The following is a 7,610-nucleotide window of genomic DNA, read 5'->3' as shown; positions in this document are numbered from 1 at the left end:
GGTGGGCGCTCCCTTTTCCTCTCCCTTATCTCTCCTACTTGCTTCTTTGTCTTGTCTTAACTTTCTTTTTGCCTCTTTTTGCACTGTTCTCCAAATCTAAACATTGGAACTATTTAACTGGCCTCAACAAAATTGACAAGATCTTGGGTTTGGGAGAACCTGTTTGTCGTGACGAAGCGGTTGTTGCTGGACTCTTGATGGACTCTTGCGAGAAGAAGTAGTGCTGCATGCCTGGCGACCCTTTTCTGTCGAGGACGCTCCAGCCTATCTTGCCGATTGTATTGTACCATATGTCCCGGCAAGAAATCTGCGTTCAAAAGACTCCGGCTTATTAGTGATTCCTAGAGCCCAAAAAAAGTCTGCGGGCTATAGAGCGTTTTCCGTTCGGGCTCCAGTACTCTGGAATGCCCTCCCGGTAACAGTTCGAGATGCTACCTCAGTAGAAGCATTTAAGTCTCATCTTAAAACTCATCTGTATACTCTAGCCTTTAAATAGACCTCCTTTTTAGACCAGTTGATCTGCCGCTTCTTTTCTTTCTCCTATGTCCCCCCCTCCCTTGTGGAGGGGGTCCGGTCCGATGACCATGGATGAAGTACTGACTGTCCAGAGTCGAGACCCAGGATGGACCGCTCGTCGGGACCCAGGATGGACCGCTCACCTGTATCGGTTGGGGACATCGCTACGCTGCTGATCCGCTTGAGATGGTTTCCTGTGGACGGGACTCTCACTGCTGTCTTGGAGCCACTATGGATTGAACTTTCACAGTATCATGTTAGACCCGCTCGACATCCATTGCTTTCGGTCCCCTAGAGGGGGGGGGTTGCCCACATCTGAGGTCCTCTCCAAGGTTTCTCATAGTCAGCATTGTCACTGGCGTCCCATTGAATGTGAATTCTCCCTGCCCACTGGGTGTGAGTTTTCCTTGCCCTTTTGTGGGTTCTTCCGAGGATGTTGTAGTCGTAATGATTTGTGCAGTCCTTTGAGACATTTGTGATTTGGGGCTATATAAATAAACATTGATTGATTGATTGACATTGAAGATATCTACCTATTCGGAATTACGACAACAGGACATCTGCTGATTGAAGTAAGCGTTGCTCTGGTTTGTCGACAAATTGGAAGTTGCTGGCAGTCTTCAAAGTACCCCAAAGCTGCCACGAATGATTGGAGGATGCGGGAAGAACTGTGGATCACATCGGACTGTCTGCCCCGCAGTTTTTGAGGACCAGTCATAAACAATTTAGAGTGAAAAGCAAATTGTATTTTCATCTTTTACAAAACCAGTTTCCCTGGTTTTGAGACTCTCCCGAAGGACAGTGCAGCGAAGACACAACAAACTCCCTTCTTGTCTCTCATGGACACACACCTGTTGTTGTTGACTTTGGACTAGCGACTGCCCAATACATCAAGGCCGCGGAACAGAGACACACTACGGGCTTACACACACACATCCACAAAACTATACGCCACACATATACTGCTGTCTTGGATCCGCTTTGAACTGAACTCTCGCGGCTGTGTTGGAGCCACTATGGATTGAACTTTCACAGTATCATGTTAGACCCGCTCGACATCCATTGCGGTTGCCCACATCTGAGGTCCTCTCCAAGGTTTCTCATAGTCAGCATTGTCACTGGCGTCCCACTGGATGTGAATTCTCCCTGCCCACTGGGTGTGAGTTTTCCTTGCCCTTTTGTGGGTTCTTCCGAGGATGTTGTAGTCGTAATGATTTGTGCAGTCCTTTGAGACATTTGTGATTTGGGGCTATATAAATAAACATTGATTGATTGATTGATTGATTGATTGATTGATATACACCCCACCCCCCAACCCAACGCCCTCGACGCAAATCTCATAGGGGTGATGAAAAGATGGTCAGCGCCTGAGAGCTGCAACCTACCATCATGACCCCGAACTCCCTTCCCTCTGTTACTAGATATCTCAAGATGTATGTTGTAATATGTATATGTGCTTTGCTATGGAGGTTTTTTCCCACTCCAGACTGGGCCCCTTTAGGAGCCCAGTCTAGATTGTATTTTTTTACTCATCCTTCCCCAGCGTTTACCTTTTTCCCATCTTTTACGGGGCGCCTTGTGGCGACCCATCAGCGTTCCTGTTCTGTAACCCTGTACACTGTTTGTTTGTCTAATCTTGAACGGGTTTGTGCTGAAAACAAAGTTTTGGTGTACTTGTGCAATGACAATAAAGACCTATCTATCTATTAAAGCTCTGTAAGCCTGTTATGAGGACATGGAAGCAGTGGAGCGGTGAAGCTGGGGAGGAATTGATGAATTAGAACGAAGACGGAGAGCCAGGCCTTCTGCACCAACATCAGTGTGTGACCTCACCAATGCACTTTGGGGGAGAATGGTGGGAAAAGTCCTATAAACACACTCTGCAACCTTGTGGACAGCCTTCGCAGAAGAGTTGAAGCTGTAATAGCTGCAAAAGGACATCAAATTGAACCCTATGGGTTTGGAATTGGATGGCACTTCAAGGTCATAAGTGAGTCTAGGCAGGTGGCCAAATATTTTTGGCAATATAGTGTTCATGCTTGTTGGATGCTAGAAAAATGTGTGTAGTTAGCATGCAATTGGGTAGAAATGTTGAGCAGACACTCACTTCCGACCACTAACACTCACTAACTGTTTTTGTTTTACAAAATGACACTCTGCTTTTTTATCCCCCCATCCATTCATTAGCATTCTCTGTTCATTAAACCAAAGTCTTTCCTTCAATCAATACTCCATCTTGTCTCAAAATAACACACAATTAGCCTGGCGACAACACACATGCCACCGTGCAAGCCACACTCGAGTCTTTCTGTGCTTCTTTCACTCTGTGTGAACAAAGGATGAACAAGAATGTTGTGTTTATAGCAAATAGGATCTACTTTCATCCGAATGAGTCTCACGGACTACTTTATGTTGGGCGCAGGATACGGCGAACAGCGCAGTGATACAGGAGCAGTAGTGCGGTTACCTTGCCCTCCACAGTTTTGCAAAATAAGAATTAAAATAAACAAACTGCTATCTATTAAAAAAACATTACGCAATCCTGTACAATATACAAAACAATATACAAAATACTGTACAACATACAGAACCAAACAAGAGTAATAAAGTAATCAGTGTCGGACGTATTGGACTCGAAGGGTAATGTTGCACAGTGGGGTATTAGGGTAGGACATTGTACAGGAGTGGGTGAATTATTTATTACAAGAGACGAAAAAGAAACAAAAGAAAAGCTTGCCGAACACACGGGAAGCTAAGTCAACAACTTAGCACAGAGTCTAGAACAGGAATAGATCAACGTGACTGTCGCTTACTGCAAACAAGGAAGCCAGGACGAGTGCTCATAAAGGCAGGCTTAAATATTGTCTCTTGATTAGACACAGGTGTGTCCCAAAAAACAGAGGCAGGTGAAAATCATAAGTAACAATAGTGACAAAACAAACAAGGAAGTGCAACCAGGAACTAAAGAAGTCCAAAACTAGCAGAACATAACTAAGCTGAACATGATCCGGACCACGGATCATGACAGGTGAAAGTCATCCAGACATGCCCGTGTTTGTCCTTCTTCTACATGTACGCACGCTTGTGGAAATCACACATGAATACCTTAAGAGAAAGCCATTGCAGCTATTTGGGATACAACACTTCTCGGATGGCAAGAGAACTTTCCAATGTCCGATTGCAATGTCAGATTGCAGCTATTCGGGATAAAACACTTCTCAGAGGGCCACAGAACTTTCCAATGTCCGATTGCAGCTATTTGGGATACAACACTTCTCGGACGGCCAGAGAAATTTCCTATGTCCGATTGCAATTTCCTGTTTCAGCTATTTGGGATTCAACACTTCTCAGAAGGCCAGAGAACTTTCCAATGTCTGATTGCAATGTCCCATTGCAGCTATTTAGGATACAACACTTCTCAGAAGGCCAGAGAACTTTCCAATGTCTGATTGCAATGTCCGATTGCAGCTATTTGGGATACAACACTTCTCAGACGGCAAGAGAACTTTCTAATGTCCGATTGCAATGTCCGAATGCAGCTATTTGGGATACTACACTTCTCAGACGGCAAGAAAACTTTCCAACGTCCGACTGCAGCTATTTGGGATACGACACTTCTCAGACGGCAAGAGAACTTTCCAATGTCCGATTGCAATGTCCGACTGCAGCTATTTGGGATACTACACTTCTCAGAAGGCCAGAGAACTTTCCAATGTCCGATTGCAGATATTTGGGATACAACACTTCTCAGACGCCCAGAGAACTTTCCAATGTCCGATTGCAGCTATTTGGAATACGACACTTCTCAGGCGGCAAGAAAACTTTCCAACGTCCAATTGCAGCTATCTGGGACACTACACTTCTCAGAAGGCCGGATAACTTTCCAATGTCCGATTGCAGCTATTTGGGATACGACACTTCTCAGACGGCCAAAGAACTTTCCAATGTCCGATTGCAATGTTCGATTGCAGCTATTTGGAATACGACACTTCTCAGACGGCAAGAAAACTTTCCAACGTCCGATTGCAGATATTTGGGATACAACACTTCTCAAACGGCAAGAGAATTTTCCAATGTCCGATTGCAGCTATTTGGGATACTACACTTCTCAGACGCCCAGAGAACTTTCCAATGTCCGATTGCAGCTATTTGGGATACGACACTTCTCAGACGGCCAGAGAACTTTCCAATGTCCGATTGCAATGTCCGATTGCAACTATTTGGGATTCTCCACTTCTCAGATGGCAAGAGAACTTTCCAATGTCCGATTGCAGCTATTTGGGATACGACACTTCTCAGACGGCCAGAGAACTTTCCAATGTCCGATTGCAGCTATTTGGGATACTACACTTCTCAGATGCCCAGAGAACTTTCCAGTGTCCGATTGCAATGTCCGATTGCAGCTATTTGGAATACGACACTTCTCAGACGGCAAGAAAACTTTCCAACGTCCAATTGCAGCTATCTGGGATACTACACTTCTCAGAAGGCCGGATAACTTTCCAATGTCCGATTGCAGCTATTTGGGATACAACACTTCTCAGACGGCAAGAAAACTTTCCAATGTCCGATTGCAGCTATTTGGGATACGACACTTCTCAGACGGCCAAAGAACTTTCCAATGTCCGATTGCAATGTTCGATTGCAGCTATTTGGGATACAACACTTCTCAGACGGCCACAGAACTTTCCAACGTCCGATTGCAGATATTTGGGATACAACACTTCTCAAACGGCAAGAGAATTTTCCAATGTCCGATTGCAGATATTTGGGATACAACACTTCTCGGACGGCCAGAGAACTTTCCAATGTCCGATTGCAATGTCCGATTGCAGTTATTTGGGATACAACACTTCTCAGACAACAAGAGAACTTTCCAATGTCAAAATTGCAGATATTTGGGATACCACACTTCTCAGACGGCCATAGAAATTTCCAATGTCCGATTGCAATGTTTGATTGCAGCTATCTGGGATACAACACTTCTCAGAAGGCCAGAAAACTTTCCAATGTCCGATTGCAGCTATTTGGGATTCAACACTTTTCAGACGGCAAGAGAACTTTCCAATGTCCAGGTCAGCTGTGATTCTACTTTGCAAAAAACTCGGTCCATTTGTCGAAGAAGAGACAATAAAATTGCGAGCTCCTGTGGATGTGGTTAAAAAAAAGGTAGCGTGTGCTCTGTATTACCTGGCCGTCGAGAGAAGACTACGGAAAGCGGTGAATGCATCCGGACTGGCAAAGCAAACTCTTATCAGTTATTGACCACCATTTATATCGCGGACTCAACGTCTTGGTCCAGAGTATATAAAGTCCCCAAAAAAGGACTGGACAATGAAGGTGAAGGCAAAAGAGTGAGAAGTGTCCTGACCAGATATCCAGATCCCTAGTTTGATTGATGCAAAATGTTCTTTATCACATTGTTTACGTGTCTAATAAAGATTTCATTAATTCATGATGTCTCAGGTGTGATTGACTAGAATTGGACCCCACAACCCATTGGATTCCACTTCAATCAATCAATCAATGTTTATTTATATAGCCCCAAATCACAAATGTCTCAAAGGACTGCACAAATCATTACGACTACAACATCCTCGGAAGAACCCACAAAAGGGCAAGGAAAACTCACACCCAGTGGGCAGGGAGAATTCACATCCAGTGGGACGCCAGTGACAATGCTGACTATGAGAAACCTTGGAGAGGACCTCAGATGTGGGCAACCCCCCCCCCTCTAGGGGACCGAAAGCAATGGATGTCGAGCGGGTCTAACATGATACTGTGAAAGTTCAATCCATAGTGGCTCCAAGACAGCAGTGAGAGTCCCGTCCACAGGAAACCATCTCAAGCGGATCAGCAGCGTAGAGATGTCCCCAACCGATACAGGCGAGCGGTCCATCCTGGGTCCCAACGAGCGGTCCATCCTGGGTCTTGACTCTGGACAGTCAGTACTTCATCCATGGTCATCGGACCGGACCCCCTCCACAAGGGAGGGGGGGGACATAGGAGAAAGAAAAGAAGCGGCAGATCAACTGGTCTAAAAAGGAGGTCTATTTAAAGGCTAGAGTATACAGATGAGTTTTAAGATGAGACTTAAATGCTTCTACTGAGGTAGCATCTCGAACTGTTACCGTTTCATTGAAATACTTTACAGTTGTGTCATTACAGTGAACATTACAGTAGTCATTGCAGTGGTAATTACTCTGAAATAACAGAGATGTTTAAGGGAGGGTAAAGGATATAAGCAGGGGTGATTACTTCCGAGAAAAGAAGGCTTGCTCAATGCATTTGCTTTAGAGGGGAAATTATGGAGATGTGGCCCGCACATAAAGTTGACAAATAGGTGGAGCCCAGACCTCACTGCTGAAAGGTAATTCAACCTCGGGAAATCCATGATGATTGCACCCATTCATAATTAGTGTTTGTGTGTGCAGACTTTCAAACGACCTTTCGGGAAGAGAAGTCAATCATTCAGGTAACAAAATCTGTTGGAGCTGACCTCCAAATCCTTCTTCTGGGAGGTTTGTACCATGTGTTCACTATCCTCTCTCGCTTCATATTCTTCTTGTCCATCTTCTCTTCCCTTCTTCTCTCGAATGATGCAAAATAAAGATCTTTCTAATTTCAACTTTCACCACTGAGCTGATAATGACTACTGTCCACTTTTTCAACTTGTTTACTTCCGCTTTTTAGTCTCATTTGCAAACACAGTGCAGCCTCCATTTACATGTGGTTCTTGAACAAGGTACGTAAATATAAAAATGTGTGTTGTGATTTCTCTCCAAGAAACAATGTAAGTATGAAAAATGAGTTCCAGCCTTGACAAAAATTCTTGATATTGTCAGGCTTGCCGCTGACAGTTTGGTTGTGTTTTAGTTTTTCATCTTGTTTTGGTTCTGTTTCCTGTTTGTCTCCCTGAGTGCTCCCGGTAACAGTTCGAGATGCTACCTCAGTAGAAGCATTTAAGTCTCATCTTAAAACTCATCTGTATACTCTAGCCTTTAAATAGACCTCCTTTTTAGACCAGTTGATCTGCCGCTTCTTTTCTTTTCTTTCTCCTATGTCCCCCCCTCCCTTGTGGAGGGGGTCCGGTC

The sequence above is a fragment of the Nerophis ophidion genome, linkage group LG07 (genome assembly GCF_033978795.1).
Source record: "Nerophis ophidion isolate RoL-2023_Sa linkage group LG07, RoL_Noph_v1.0, whole genome shotgun sequence".
Classification (NCBI taxonomy): Eukaryota; Metazoa; Chordata; class Actinopteri; order Syngnathiformes; family Syngnathidae; genus Nerophis; species Nerophis ophidion.
The sequence above is the reverse complement of the archived record's forward strand: the minus strand, read 5'-3'. Positions refer to the sequence as shown.